Below are 16,019 nucleotides of genomic sequence, written 5' to 3' on the forward strand. Positions count from 1 at the left end.
TTGCTCGGAAACAGAGAACCCGGAGGGTCCAGTTGCATGTGGGGCTGCATAAAGGCTACCCTGGGGAGTTCATGTACCCAAAGCCTTCCTCTGGGGGCACTTTTGGATGGTCCAAGGGAAATCGCAATTCGTTTTCTAAGGCCTGCTTTTTCAGTCTTCTCCGATTGCGCTGAGTTCTGTTTTAAGGCTTCAGGTGAAAGAGTGAACCTGGAGGGTCCAGTTGCATGTTGGGCTGAATAAAGGCTCCCCTGGGGAGTTCACTTGTACCCAAAGCCTTCCTTTGGGGGCACTTCTGGGTGGGTGAATGGGGCTTGAAACGCTTTTTTTGTGGCCCGAGTTTTCAGTCTTTTTCCATGCTGGCTTGTGTTATATTAAGGGTTGCTCGGAAACAGTGAACACGGAGGGTCCAGTTGCATGTAGGGCTGCATAAAGGCTCCCCTGGGGAGTTCACTTGTACCCAAAGCCTTCCTTTGGGCGCACTTTTGGATGGTCCAAGGGGAATTGCAATGCGTTTTCTGAGGCCCGCTTTTTCAGTCTTCTCCCATTGCGCCGAGTGGTATATTTAGGTTTGCGGTGAAAGAGCGAACCCGGAGGGTCCAGTTGCATTAGGGCTGCATAAAGGCTCCCCTGGGGAGTTCACTTGTACCCAAAGCCTTCCTCTGGGGGCACTTTTGAATGGGCAAAAGGGGCTCGGAATGCGTTTTCTGGGGCCCGAGTTTTCAGTCGCCTCCCATGCCGGCTAGGGCTATATATAGTGTTTCTCGGAAAGAGCGAACCTGAAGGGTCCAGTTGCATGTGGGGCTGCATAAAGGCTCCCCTGGGGAGTTCACTTGTACCCAAAGCCTTCCTTTGGGGGCTCTTTTGGATGGGAGAATGGGGCTTGTAACGCGTTTTCTGGGGCCCGAGTTTTCAGTCGTCTGCCATGCGGGCCAGGGTTATATTTAGGATTGCTGTGAAATAGCGAATACGGAGGGTCCAGTTGCATGTGGGGCTGCATAAAGGCTCCCCTGGGGAGTTCACTTGTACCCAAAGCCTTCCTCTGGGGGCACTTTTTAATGGGCGAAAGGGGCTTCTAATGCGTTTTCTGTGGCCCGAGTTTTCAGTCGTCTCCCATGCCGGCTAGGGATATGTTTTGTTTTGCAAGGAAAGAGAGAATCCGGAGGGTCCAGTTGCATGTGGGGCTGCATAAAGGCTCCCCTGGGGAGTTCACTTGTACCCAAAGCCTTCCTTTGGGGGCACTTTTGGATGGTCCAAGGGGAATCGAAATGCGTTTTCTAATGCCCCCTTTTTCAGTCTTCTCCCATTGTGCCGAGGGTTATATTTAGTCTTGCGGTGAAAGAGTGAATCCGGAGGGTCCAGTTGCATGTGGTTCTGCATAAAGGCTCCCCTGGGGAGTTCACTTGTACCCAAAGCCTTCCTTTGGGGGCACTTCTGGATGGGCGAATGGGGCTTGTAACGCGTTTTGTGGGGCCCGATTTTTCAGTCATTTGCCATGCGGGCCAGTGTTATATTTAGGGTTGCTGTGAAAGAGCGAATACGGAGGGTCCAGTTGCATGTGGGGCTGCATAAAGGCTCCCCTGGGGAGTTCAGATGTACCCAAAGCCTTCCTTTGGGGGCACTTTTGGATGGTCCAAGGAGAATCGCAATGCGTTTTCTGAGTCCCGCTTCTTCAGTCTTCTCCCATTGCGCCGAGGGCTATATTTAGTCTTGCAGTGAAAGAGTGAACCCGGAGGGTCCAGTTGCATGTGGGGCTGCATAAAGGCTCCCCTGGGGAGTTCACTTGTACCCAACGCCTTCCTTTGGGGGCACTTTTGAATGGGCGAAAGGGGCTCGGAAATCATTTTCTGTGGCCCGAGTTTTCAGTCTTCTGCCATGCTGGCTAGTGTTATATTAAGGGTTGCTCGGAAACAGCGAACACGGAGGGTCCAGTTGCATGTGGGGCTGCATAAAGGCTCCCCTGGGGAGTTCACTTGTACCCAAAGCCTTCCTTTGGGGGCACTTTTGGACGGGCGAAAGGGGCTTGAAACGCTTTTTCTGTGGCCCGAGTTTTCAGTCGTCTCCCATGCTGGGTAGTGTTATATTTATGGTTGCTTGTAAACAGCGAACCCGGAGGGTCCAGTTGCATGTGGGACTGCGTAAAGGCTCCCCTGGGGAGTTCACTTGTACCCAAAGCCTTCCTCTGGGGGCACTTTTGAATGGGCGAAAGGGGCTCGGAAAGCGATTTCTGGGGCCCGAGTTTTTAGTCGTCTCCCATGCCGGTTAGGGCTATGTTTACTGTTGCTCGGAAAGAGCGAACCCGGAGGGTCCAGTTGCATGTGGGGCTGCATAAAGGCTCCCCTGGGGAGTTCAGTTGTACCCAAAGCCTTCCTTTGGGGGATCATCTGGATTGGTGAATGGGGCTTGAAGCTCTTTTTCTGTCGCCCGAGTTTTCAGTCGTCTGCCATGCTGGCTAGTGTTATAGATAGGGTTGCTCGGAAACAGCGAACCCGGAGGGTCCAGTTGCATGTGGGGCTGCATAAAGGCTCCCCTGGGGAGTTCACTTGTACCCAAAGCCTTCCTCTGGGGGCACTTTGAATGGGCGAAAGGGGCTTGTAATGCGTTTTCTGGGGCCCGAGTTTTCAGTCGTCTCGAATGCCGGCTAGGGATATGTTTAGTGTTGCAAGGAAAGAGCGAACCCGGAGGGTCCAGTTGCATGTGGGGCTGCATAAAGGCTCCCCTGGGGAGTTCGCTTGTACCCAAAGCCTTCCTCTGGGGGCACTTTTGGATGGGCGAAAGGGGCTTGTAACGCGTTTTCTGGGGCCCGATTTTTCAGTCTTCTGCCATGCAGACCAGGGTTATATTTAGGGTTGCTGTGAAAGAGCGAATACGGAGGGTCCAGTTGCATGTGGGGCTGCATAAAGGCTCCCCTGGGGAGTTCACTTGTACCCAAAGCCTTCCTCTGGGGGCACTTTTGGATGGTCCAAGGGGAATCGCAATGCGTTTTCTGTGGCCCGAGTTTTCAGTCTTCTGCCATGCTGGCTAGGGTTATATTAAGGGTTGCTCGGAAATAGCGAACACGGAGGCTGCAGTTGCATGTGGGGCTATGTAAAGGCTCCCCTGGGGAGTTCAATTGTACCCAAAGCCTTCCTTTAGGGGCACTTCTGGACGGGCGAATGGGGCTTGAAACGCTTTTTCTGTGGCCCGAGTTTTCAGTCTACTGCCATGCTGGCTAGGGTTATATTTAGGGTTGCTGTGAAAGAGAGAACCCGGAGGGTCCAGTTGCATGTGGGGCTGCATAAAGGCTCCCCTGGGGAGTTCTCTTGTACCCAAAGCCTTCCTTTAGGGGCACTTCTGGACGAACAAATGGGGCTTGAAACTCTTTTTCTGTGGCCCGAGTTTTCAGGCTTCTGCCATGCTGGCTAGGGTTATATTTAGGGTTGCTCGGAAACAGCGAACACGGAGGGTCCAGTTGCATGTGGGGCTGCGTAAAGGCTCCCCTGGAGAGCTCAGTTGTACCCAAAGCCTTCCTTTGGGGGCACTTCTGGATGGGTGAATGGGGCTTGAAACTTATTTTCTGGGGCCCGAGTTTTCAGTCTTCTGCCATGCTGGCTAGTGTTATATTAAGGGTTGCTCGGAAACAGCGAACCCAGAGGGTCCAGTTGCATGTGGGGCTGTGTAAAGGCTCCCCTGGGTAGTTCAGTTGTACCCAAAGCCTTCCTCTGGGGGCACTTTTGAATGGGCGAAAGGGGCTCGGAAAGCGTTTTCTGGGGCCCGATTTTCCAGTCGTCTGCCATGCGGGCCAGGGTTATATTTAGGGTTGCTGTGAAAGAGCGAATACGGAGGGTCCAGTTGCATGTGGGGCTGCATAAAGGCTCCCCTGGGGAGTTCACTTGTACCCAAAGCCTTCCTTTAGGGGCACTTCTGGATTGGCGAACCGGGCTTGAAACTCTTTTTCAGTAGCCCGAGTTTCCAGTCTTCTGCCATGGTGGCTAGGGGTATATTTAGGGTTGCTCGGAAACAGCGAACCCGAAGGGTCCAGTTGCATGTGGGGCTGCGTAAAGGCTCCCCTTGGGAGTTCAGTTATACCCAAAGCCTTCCTTTAGGGGAACTTCTGGACGGGTGAATGGGGCTTGAAACGCTTTTTCTGTGGCCCGAGTTTTCAGTCTTCTGCCATGCTGGCTAGGGCTATATTTAGGGTTGCTCGGAAACAGCGAACCCGGAGTGTCCAGTTGCATGTGGGGCTGCGTAAAGGTTCCCCTGTAGAGCTCAGTTGTACCCAAAGCCTTCCTTTGGGGGCACTTCTGGACGTGTGAATGGGGCTTGAAACTCTATTTTTGGGGCCCGAGTTTTCAGTCTTCTGCCATGCTGGCTAGTGTTATATTAAGGGTTGCTCGGAAAGAGCGAACCCGGAGGGTCCAGTTGCATGTGGGGCTGCATAAAGGCTCCCCTGGGGAGTTCACTTGTACCCAAAGCCTTCCTCTGGGGGCACTTTTGAATGGGCGAAAGGGGCTCGGAAAGCGTTTTCTGGGGCCCTAGTTTTCAGTCGTCTCCCATGCCGGCGAGGGATATGTTTATTGTTGCTCGAAAAGAGCGAACCCGGAGGGTCCAGTTGCATGTGGGGCTGCATAAAGGCTCCCCTGGGGAGTTCACTTGTACCCAAAGACTTCCTTTGGGGGAACTTTTGGATGGTCCAAGGGGAATCGCAATGCGTTTTCTGAGGCCCGCTTTTTCAATCTTCTACCATGGCGCCGAGGGATATATTTAGGATTGCGGTGAAAGAGTGAACCCGGAGGGTCCAGTTGCATGTGGGGCTGCATAAAGGCTCCCCTGGGGAGTTCACTTGTACACAAAGCCTTCCTTTAGGGGCACTTCTGGATTGGCGAACGGGGCTTGAAACTCTTTTTCTGTAGCCCGAGTTTCCAGTCTTCTGCCATGCTGGCTAGGGTTATATTTAGGGTTTCTCGTAAACAGCGAACCCGGAGGGTCCCGTTGCATGTGGGGCTGCGTAAAGGCTCCCATGGGGAGTTCACTTGCACCCAAAGCCTTCCTTTGGGGGCACTTTTGGATGGTCCAAGGGGAATCGCAATGCGTTTTCTGAGGCCCGCTTTTTCAGTCTTCTCCCATTGCGCCGAGTGCTGTATTTAGGCTTGCGGTGAAAGAGTGAACCCGGAGGGTGCAGTTTCATGTTGGGCTGCATAAAGGCTCCCCTGGGGAGTTCAGTTCTTCCCAAAGCCTTCCTCTGGGGGCACTTCTGGATGGGCGAATGGGGCTTGTAACGCGTTTTCTGGGGCCCGATTTTTCAGTCGTCTGCCATGCGGGCCAGGGTTATATTTAGGGTTGCTGAGAAAGAGCGAATACGGAGGGTCCAGTTGCATGTGGGGCTGCGTAAAGGTTCCCCTGGGGAGTTCAATTGTACCCAAAGGCTTCCTTTGGGGACACTTTTTAATGGGCGAAAGTGGCTCGGAAAACGTTTTCTGGGGCCCGCTTTTTCAGTCTTCTCCCAGTGCGCCGAGGGATATATTTAGGCTTGCGGTGAAAGAGTGAACCCGGAGCGTCCAGTTGCATGTGGGGCTGCGTAAAGGCTCCCCTGGGGAGTTCACTTGTACCCAAAGCCTTCCTCTGGGGCACTTCTGGATGGGCGAATGCGGCTTGTAACGCTTTTTCTGTGGCCTGAGTTTTCAGTCTTCTGCCATGCTGGCTAGGGATGTGTTTAGTGATGCTCGAAAAGAGCGAACCCGGAGGATCCAGTTGCATGTGGGGCTGCATAAAGGCTCCCCTGGGGAGTTCACTTGTACCCAAAGCCTTCCTTTGGGGGCACTTTTGGATGGGCGAATGGGGCTTATAACGCGTTTTCTGGGGCCCGATTTTTCAGTCGTCTGCCATGCGGGCCGGTGTTATATTTAGGTTTGCTGTGAAAGAGCGAATACGGAGGGTCCAGTTGCATGTGGGGCTGCATAAAGGCTCCCCTGGGGAGTTCACTTGTACCCAAAGCCTTCCTTTGGGGGCACTTCTGGATGGGTGAATGGGGCTTGAAATGCTATTTCTGTGGCCCTAGTTTTCAGTCGTCTCCCATGCCGGCTAGGGCTATGTTTAGTGTTGCTCGGAAAGAGCGAACCCGGAGGGTCCAGTTGCATGTGGGGCTGCATAAAGGCTCCCCTGGGGAGTTCAGATGTACCCAAAGCCTTCCTTTGGGGGCACTTCTGGGGTGGGTGAATGGGGCTTGAATGCTTTTTCTGTGGCCCGAGTTTTCAGTCTTTTGCCATGCTGGCTAGGGGTATATTTAGGGTTGCTCGGAAACAGCGAACCCGGAGGGTCCAGTTGCATGTGGGGCTGCGTAAAGGCTCCCCTGGGGAGTTCACTTGTACCCAAAGCCTTCCTCTGGGGCACTTCTGGATGGGCGAATGCGGCTTGTAACGCTTTTTCTGTGGCCTGAGTTTTCAGTCTTCTGCCATGCTGGCTAGGGATGTGTTTAGTGATGCTCGAAAAGAGCGAACCCGGAGGATCCAGTTGCATGTGGGGCTGCATAAAGGCTCCCCTGGGGAGTTCACTTGTACCCAAAGCCTTCCTTTGGGGGCACTTTTGGATGGGCGAATGGGGCTTATAACGCGTTTTCTGGGGCCCGATTTTTCAGTCGTCTGCCATGCGGGCCGGTGTTATATTTAGGTTTGCTGTGAAAGAGCGAATACGGAGGGTCCAGTTGCATGTGGGGCTGCATAAAGGCTCCCCTGGGGAGTTCACTTGTACCCAAAGCCTTCCTTTGGGGGCACTTCTGGATGGGTGAATGGGGCTTGAAATGCTATTTCTGTGGCCCGAGTTTTCAGTCCTCTTCCATGCCGGCTATGGATATATTTAGTGTTGCTCGGAAAGAGCGAACCCGGAGGGTCCAGTTGCATGTGGGGCTGCATAAAGGCTCCCCTGGGGAGTTCAGATGTACCCAAAGCCTTCCTTTGGGGGCACTTCTGGGGTGGGTGAATGGGGCTTGAATGCTTTTTCTGTGGCCCGAGTTTTCAGTCTTTTGCCATGCTGGCTAGGGGTATATTTAGGGTTGCTCGGAAACAGCGAACCCGGAGGGTCCAGTTGCATGTGGGGCTGCATAAAGGCTCCCCTGGGGAGTTCAGATGTACCCAAAGCCTTCCTTTGGGTGCACTTCTGGATGGTCCAAGGGGAATCGCAATGCGTTTTCTGAGGCCCGCTTTTTCAGTCTTCACACATGGCGCCGAGGGCTATATTTGGCTTGCGGTGAAAGAGTGAACCCGGAGGGTCCAGTTGCATGTGGGGCTGCAAAAAGGCTCCCCTGGGGAGTTCACTTGTACCCAAAGCCTTCCTTTGGGGGCACTTCTGGATGTGTGAATGGGGCTTGTAACGCGTTTTCTGTGGCCCGAGTTTTCAGTCTTTTGCCATGCTGGCTAGGGGTATATTTAGGGTTGCTCGGAAACAGCGAACCCGGAGGGTCCAGTTGCATGTGGGGCTGCATAAAGGCTCCCCTGGGGAGTTCAGATGTACCCAAAGCCTTCCTTTGGGTGCACTTCTGGATGGTCCAAGGGGAATCGCAATGCGTTTTCTGAGGCCCGCTTTTTCAGTCTTCACACATGGCGCCGAGGGCTATATTTGGCTTGCGGTGAAAGAGTGAACCCGGAGGGTCCAGTTGCATGTGGGGCTGCAAAAAGGCTCCCCTGGGGAGTTCACTTTTACCCAAAGCCTTCCTTTGGGGGCACTTCTGGATGTGTGAATGGGGCTTGTAACGCGTTTTCTGTGGCCCGAGTTTTCAGTCTTCTCCCATGCTGGCTAGGGTTATATTTGGGGTTGCTCGGAAAGAGCGAACCCGGAGGGTCCAGTTGCATGTGGGGCTGCATAAAGGCTCCCCTGGGGAGTTCAATTGTACCCAAAGCCTTCCTCTGGGGGCACCTTTGAATGGGCTAAAGGGGTTCGGAAAGCGTTTTCTGGGGCCCGAGTTTTCAGTCGTCTGCCATGCCGGCTAGGGCTATGTTTAGTGTTGCTCGGAAAGAGCGAACCCGGAGGGTCCAGTTGCATGTGGGGCTGCATAAAGGCTCCCCTGGGGAGTTCACTTGTACCCAAAGCCTTCCTCTGGGGCACTTCTGGATGGGCGAATGCGGCTTGTAACGCGTTTTCTGTGGCCCGAGTTTTCAGTCGACTCCCATGCTGGCTAGGGTTATATTTAGGGTTGCTCGTAAACAGCGAACCCGGAGGGTCCAGTTGCATGTGGGGCTGTATAAAGGCTCCCCTGGGGAGTTCACTTGTACCCAAAGCCTTCCTTTGGGGGCTCTTTTGGATGGGAGAATGGGGCTTGTAACGCGTTTTCTGGGGCCCGATTTTTCAGTCGTCTGCCATGTGGGCCGGTGTTATATTTAGGGTTGCTGTGAAAGAGCGAATACGGAGGGTCCAGTTGCATGTGGGGCTGCATAAAGGCTCCCCTGGGGAGTTCACTTGTACCCAAAGCCTTCCTTTGGGGGCACTTCTGGATTGGCGAATGGGGCTTGTAACGCGTTTTCTGTGGCCCGAGTTTTCAGTCTTTTGCCATGGTGGCTAGGGATGTGTTTAGTGATGCTCGAAAAGAGCGAACGCGGAGAGACCAGTTGAATGTGGGGCTGAGTAAAGGCTCCCCTGGGGAGTTCACTTGTACTTAAAGCCTTCCTTTGGGGGTACTTCTGGATGGGTGAATGGGGCTTGAAACGCTTTTTCTGTGGCCCGAGTTTTCAGTTTTCTGCCATGCTGGCCAGTGTTATATTTAGGGTTGCTGAGAAAGAGCGAATACGGAGGGTCCAGTTGCATGTGGGGCTGCATAAATGCTCCCCTGGGGAGTTCACTTGTACCCAAAGCCTTCCTTTGGGGACACTTTTGAATGGGCGAAAGTGGCTCGGAAAACGTTTTCTGAGGCCCGCTTTTTCAGTCTTCTCCCAGTGCGCCGAGGACTATATTTAGGCTTGCGGTGAAAGAGTGAACCCGGAGGGTCCAGTTGCATGTGGGGCTGCGTAAAGGCTCCCCTGGGGAGTTCACTTGTACCCAAAGCCTTCCTCTGGGGGCACATTTGAATGGGTGAAAGGGGCTCGGAAAGTGTTTTCTGGGGCCCGAGTTTTCAGTCGCCTCCCATGCCGGCTAGGGTTATATATAGTGTTGCTCGGAAACAGCGAACACGGAATGTCCAGTTGCATGTGGGGCTGCATAAAGGATCCCCTGGGGAGTTCAGATGTACCCAAAGCCTTCCTTTGGGGGCACTTCTGGATGGTCCAAGGGGAATCGCAATGCGTTTTCTGAGGCCCAATTTTTCAATCTTCACACCTGGCGCCGAGTGCTATATTTAGGCTTCCGGTGAAAGAGTGAATCCGGAGGGTCCAGTTGCATGTGGGGCTGCATAAAGGCTCCCCTGGGGAGTTCGCTTGTACCCAAAGCCTTCCTCTGGGTGCACTTCTGGATGGGCGAATGGGGCTTGTAACGCGTTTTCTGGGGCCCGATTTTTCAGTCGTCTGCCATGCGGGCCAGGGTTATATTTAGGGTTGCTGAGAAAGAGCGAATACGGAGGGTCCAGTAGCATCTGGGGCTGCATAAAGGCTCCCCTGGGGAGTTCACTTGTACCCAAAGCCTTCCTTTGGGGGCACTTCTGGATGGGTGAACGGGGCTTGAATCTCTTTTTCTCTGGCCCGAGTTTTCAGACTTCTGCCATGCTGGCTAGGGCTGTGTTTAGTGTTGCTCGAAAAGAGCGAACCCGGAGGGTCCAGTTGCATGTGGGGCTGCATAAAGGCTTTCCTGGGGAGTTCACTTGTACCCAAAGCCTTCCTTTGGGGGCACTTTTGGATGGGCGAATGGGGCTTATAACGCGTTTTCTGGGGCCCGATTTTTCAGTCGTCTGCCATGCGGGCCGGTGTTATATTTAGGGTTGCTGTGAAAGAGCGAATACGGAGGGTCCAGTTGCATGTGGGGCTGCATAAAGGCTCCCCTGGGGGGTTCACTTGTACCCAAAGCCTTTCTTTGGGGGCACTTCTGGATGGGTGAATGGGGCTTGAAACGACTTTTCTTTGGCCAGAGTTTTCAGTTTTCTGCCATGCTGACTAGTGGTATATTAAGAGTTGCTCGGAAACAGCGAACACGGAGGGTCCAGTTGCATGTGGGGCTGCATAAAGGCTCCCCTGGGGAGTTCACTTGTACCCAAAGCCTTCCTTTGGGGTCACTTCTGGATGGGCGAATGGGGCTTGAAACGCTTTTTCTGTGGCCCGAGTTTTCAGTCTTTTGCCATGCTGGCTAGTGTTATATTAAGGGTTGCTCGGAAACAGCGAACCCGGAGGGTCCAGTTGCATGTGGGGCTGCATAAAGGCTACCCTGGGGAGTTCATGTACCCAAAGCCTTCCTCTGGGGGCACTTTTGGATGGTCCAAGGGAAATCGCAATGCGTTTTCTAAGGCCTGCTTTTTCAGTCTTCTCCGATTGCGCTGAGTTCTGTTTTAAGGCTTCAGGTGAAAGAGTGAACCTGGAGGGTCCAGTTGCATGTTGGGCTGAATAAAGGCTCCCCTGGGGAGTTCACTTGTACCCAAAGCCTTCCTTTGGGGGCACTTCTGGGTGGGTGAATGGGGCTTGAAACGCTTTTTTTATGGCCCGAGTTTTCAGTCTTTTTCCATGCTGGCTTGTGTTATATTAAGGGTTGCTCGGAAACAGTGAACACGGAGGGTCCAGTTGCATGTAGGGCTGCATAAAGGCTCCCCTGGGGAGTTCACTTGTACCCAAAGCCTTCCTTTGGGCGCACTTTTGGATGGTCCAAGGGGAATTGCAATGCGTTTTCTGAGGCCCGCTTTTTCAGTCTTCTCCCATTGCGCCGAGTGGTGTATTTAGGTTTGCGGTGAAAGAGCGAATACGGAGGGTCCAGTTGCATGTGGGGCTGCATAAAGGCTCCCCTGGGGAGTTCACTTGTACCCAAAGCCTTCCTCTGGGGGCACTTTTGAATGGGCAAAAGGGGCTTGTAACGCGTTTTCTGGGGCCCGAGTTTTCAGTCGTCTGCCATGCGGGCCAGGGTTATATTTAGGATTGCTGTGAAATAGCGAATACGGAGGGTCCAGTTGCATGTGGGGCTGCATAAAGGCTCCCCTGGGGAGTTCACTTGTACCCAAAGCCTTCCTCTGGGGGCACTTTTTAATGGGCGAAAGGGGCTTCTAATGCGTTTTCTGTGGCCCGAGTTTTCAGTCGTCTCCCATGCCGGCTAGGGCTATGTTTAGTTTTGCAAGGAAAGAGAGAATCCGGAGGGTCCAGTTGCATGTGGGGCTGCATAAAGGCTCCCCTGGGGAGTTCACTTGTACCCAAAGCCTTCCTTTGGGGGCACTTTTGGATGGTCCAAGGGGAATCGCAATGCGTTTTCTAATGCCCGCTTTTTAGGTCTTCTCCCATTGTGCCGAGGGTTATATTTAGTCTTGCGGTGAAAGAGTGAATCCGGAGGGTCCAGTTGCATGTGGTTCTGCATAAAGGCTCCCCTGGGGAGTTCACTTGTACCCAAAGCCTTCCTTTAGGGGCACTTCTGGATGGGCGAATGGGGCTTGTAACGCGTTTTGTGGGGCCCGATTTTTCAGTCATTTGCCATGCGGGCCAGTGTTATATTTAGGGTTGCTGTGAAAGAGCGAATACGGAGGGTCCAGTTGCATGTGGGGCTGCATAAAGGCTCCCCTGGGGAGTTCAGATGTACCCAAAGCCTTCCTTTGGGGGCACTTTTGGATGGTCCAAGGAGAATCGCAATGCGTTTTCTGAGTCCCGCTTCTTCAGTCTTCTCCCATTGCGCCGAGGGCTATATTTAGTCTTGCAGTGAAAGAGTGAACCCGGAGGGTCCAGTTGCATGTGGGGCTGCATAAAGGGTCCCCTGGGGAGTTCACTTGTACCCAAAGCCTTCCTTTGGGGGCACTTTTGGACGGGCGAAAGGGGCTTGAAACGCTTTTTCTGTGGCCCGAGTTTTCAGTCGTCTCCCATGCTGGGTAGTGTTATATTTATGGTTGCTTGTAAACAGCGAACCCGGAGGGTACAGTTGCATGTGGGACTGCGTAAAGGCTCCCCTGGGGAGTTCACTTGTACCCAAAGCCTTCCTCTGGGGGCACTTTTGAATGGGCAAAAGGGGCTCGGAAAGCGATTTCTGGGGCCCGAGTTTTTAGTCGTCTCCCATGCCGGTTAGGGCTATGTTTACTGTTGCTCGGAAAGAGCGAACCCGGAGGGTCCAGTTGCATGTGGGGCTGCATAAAGGCTCCCCTGGGGAGTTCAGTTGTACCCAAAGCCTTCCTTTGGGGGATCATCTGGATTGGTGAATGGGGCTTGAAGCTCTTTTTCTGTCGCCCGAGTTTTCAGTCGTCTGCCATGCTGGCTAGTGTTATAGATAGGGTTGCTCGGAAACAGCGAACCCGGAGGGTCCAGTTGCATGTGGGGCTGCATAAAGGCTCCCCTGGGGAGTTCACTTGTACCCAAAGCCTTCCTCTGGGGGCACTTTTGAATGGGCGAAAGGGGCTTGTAATGCGTTTTCTGGGGCCCGAGTTTTCAGTCGTCTCGAATGCCGGCTAGGGATATGTTTAGTGTTGCAAGGAAAGAGCGAACCCGGAGGGTCCAGTTGCATGTGGGGCTGCATAAAGGCTCCCCTGGGGAGTTCGCTTGTACCCAAAACCTTCCTTTGGGGGCACTTTTGGATGGTCCAAGGGGAATCCCAATGCGTTTTCTAAGGCCCGTTTTTCAGTCTTCTCCCATTGCGCCGAGTGTTATATTTAGTCTTGCGGTGAAAGAGTGAACCCGGAGGGTCCAGTTGCATGTGGTTCTGCATAAAGGCTCCCCTGGTGAGTTTACTTGTACCCAAAGCCTTCCTTTGGGGGCACTTCTGGATGGGAGAATGGGGCTTGTAACGCGTTTTGTGGGGCCCGATTTTTCAGTCATTTGCCATGCGGGCCGGGGTTATATTTAGGGTTGCTGTGAAAGAGCGAATACGGAGGGTCCAGTTGCATGTGGGGCTGCATAAAGGCTCCCCTGGGGAGTTCACTTGTACCCAAAGCCTTCCTTTAGGGGCACTTCTGGATGTGCGAACGGGGCTTGTAACGCGTTTTGTGGGGCCCGATTTTTCAGTCATTTGCCATGCGGGCCAGGGATATATTTAGGGTTGCTGTGAAAGAGCGAATACGGAGGGTCCAGTTGCATGTGGGTCTGCATAAAGGCTCCCCTGGGGAGTTCACTTGTACCCAAAGCCTTCCTTTGGGGGCACTTTTGGATGGGTGAATGAGGCTTTTATTGCGTTTCCTGTGGCCCGAGTTTTCAGTCTTCTGCCATGCTGGCTAGTGTTATATTTAGGGATGCTCGGAAACAGCGAACCCGGAGGGTCCAGTTGCATGTGGGGCTGCATAAGGGCTCCACTGGGGAGTTCAGATGAACCCAAAGCCTTCCTTTGGGGGCACTTTTGAATGGACGAAAGGGGAATCGCAATGCTTTTTCTGAGGCCCGCTTTTTCAGTCTTCTCCCAGTGCGCCGAAGGCTATATTTAGGCTTGCGGTGAAAGAGTGAACCCGGAGGGTCCAGTTGCATGTGGGGCTGCATAAAGGGTCCCCTGGGGAGTTCACTTGTACCCAAAGCCTTCCTCTGGGGGCACTTCTGGATGGGCGAATGGGGCTTGTAACGCGTTTTCTGGGGACCGAGTTTTCAGTCGTCTCCGATGCCGGCTAGGGATATGTTTAGTGTTGCTCGGAAACAGCGAACGCGGAGGGTCCAGTTGCATGTGGGGCTGCATAAAGGTTTCCCTGGGGAGTTCACTTGTACCCAAAGCATTCCTTTGGGGGCACTTTTGGATGGTCCAAGGGGAATCGCAATGCGTTTTCTGAGGCCCGCTTTTTCAGTCTTCTCCCATTGCGCCGAGGGCTATATTTAGGCTTGAAGTTAAAGAGTGAATCCGGAGGGTCCAGTTGCAAGTGGGGCTGCATAAAGGCTCCCCTGGGGAGTTCACTTGTACCCAAAGCCTTCCTTTGGGGGCTCTTTTGGATGGGCGAATGGGGCTTGAAATGCTTTTTCTGGGGCCCGATTTTTCAGTCGTCTGCCATGCGGGCCAGGGTTATATTTAGGGTTGCTGTGAAAGAGCGAATACGGAGGGTCCAGTTGCATGTGGGGCTGCATAAAGGCTCCCCTGGGGAGTTCACTTGTACCCAAAGCCTTCCTTTGGGGGCGCTTCTGGATGGGTGAATGGGGCTTGAAACTCTTTTTCTGTGGCCCGAGTTTTCAGTCTTCTGCCATGCTGGCTAGTGTTATAGATAGGGTTGCTCGGAAACAGCGAACCCGGAGGGTCCAGTTGCATGTGGGGCTCCATAAAGGTTTCCCTGGGGAGTTCACTTGTACCCAAAGCCTTCCTTTAGGGGCACTTTTGGATGGTCCAAGGGGAATCGCAATGCGTTTTCTGAGGTCCGCTTTTTCAGTCTTCTCCCAGTGCGCCGAGTATTATATTTAGTCTTGCGGTGAAAGAGTGAACCCGGAGGGTCCAGTTGCATGTGCGGCTGCATAAAGGCTCCCCTGGGGAGTTCACTTGTACCCAAAGCCTTCCTATGGGGGCACTTCTGGATGGGTGAATGGGGCTTGAAACTATTTTTCTGTGGCCCGAGTTTTCAGACTTCTGCCATGCTGGCTAGGGTTATATTAAGGGTTGCTCGGAAACAGCGAACATGGAGGGTCCAGTTGCATGTGGGGCTGCATAAAGGCTCCCCGGGGGAGTTCACTTGTACCCAAAGCCTTCCTCTGGGGGCACTTTTGAATGGGCGAAAGGGGCTCGGAAAGCGATTTCTTGGGCCCGTGTTTTCAGTCGTCTCCCATGCCGGCTAGGGATATGTTTAGTGTTGCTCGGAAAGAGCGAACCCGGAGGGTCCAGTTGCATGTGGGGCTTCATAAGGGCTCCCCTGGGGAGTTCACTTGTACCCAAAGCCTTCCTTTGGGGGCACTTTTGGATGGGCGAATAGGGCTTGTAACGCGTTTTATGGGTTTCAATTTTTCAGTCTTCTGCCATGCGGGCCAGGGATATATTTAGGTTTGCTGAGAAAGAGCGAATAAGGAGGGTCCAGTTGCATGTGGGGCTGCATAGAGGCTCCCCTGGGGAGTTCTCTTGTACCCAAAGCCTTCCTCTGGGGGCACTTCTGGACGGGCGAATGGGGCTTGTAACGCGTTTTTTGGGCCCGATTTTTCAGTCGTCTGCCATGCGGGCCAGGGTTATATTTAGGGTTGCTGTGAAAGAGCGAATACGGAGGGTCCAGTTGCATGTGGGGCTGCATAAAGGCTCCCCTGGGGAGTTCACTTGTACCCAAAGCCTTCCTTTAGGAACACTTCTGGATGGGTGAACGGGGCTTGAAACTCTTTCTCTGTGGCCCGAGGTTTCAGTGTTCTGCCATGCTGGCTAGGGTTATATTTAGGTTTGCTCGTAAACAGCGAACACGGACGGTCCAGTTGCATGTGGGGCTGCATAAAGGCTCCACTGGGGAGTTCACTTGTACCCAAAGCCTTCCTCTGGGGGCACTTTTGAATGGGCGAAAGGGGCTTGTAACGCGTTTTCTGGGACCCGAGTTTTCAGTCGTCTCCCATGCCTGCTAGGGATATGTTTAGTGTTGCTCGGAAAGAGCGAATCCAGAGGGTCCAGTTGCATGTGGGGCTGCATAAAGGCTGCCCTGAAGAGTTCACTTGTACCCAAAGCCTTCCTTTGGGGTCACTTCTGGATGGGTGAATGAGGCTTGTATCGCGTTTTCTGTGGCCCGAGTTTTCAGTCTTCTGCCATGCTGGCTAGTGTGATATTTAGGGTTGCTCGGAAACAGCGAGCCCGGAGGGTCCAGTTGCATGTGGGGCTGCATAAAGGCTCCCCTGGGGAGTTCACTTGTACCCAAAGCCTTCATCTGGGAGCACTTCTGGATGGGCGAATGGGGCTTGTTACGCGTTTCCTGGGTCCCGATTTTTCAGTCGTCTCCCATGCGGGCCAGGGTTATATTTAGGGTTGCTGTGAAAGAGCGAATACGGAGGGTCCAGTTGCATGTGGGGCTGCATAAAGGCTCCCCTGGGCATTTC

This window comes from Anas platyrhynchos, chromosome 29 (assembly GCF_047663525.1).
Source record: "Anas platyrhynchos isolate ZD024472 breed Pekin duck chromosome 29, IASCAAS_PekinDuck_T2T, whole genome shotgun sequence".
Classification (NCBI taxonomy): domain Eukaryota; kingdom Metazoa; phylum Chordata; class Aves; order Anseriformes; family Anatidae; genus Anas; species Anas platyrhynchos.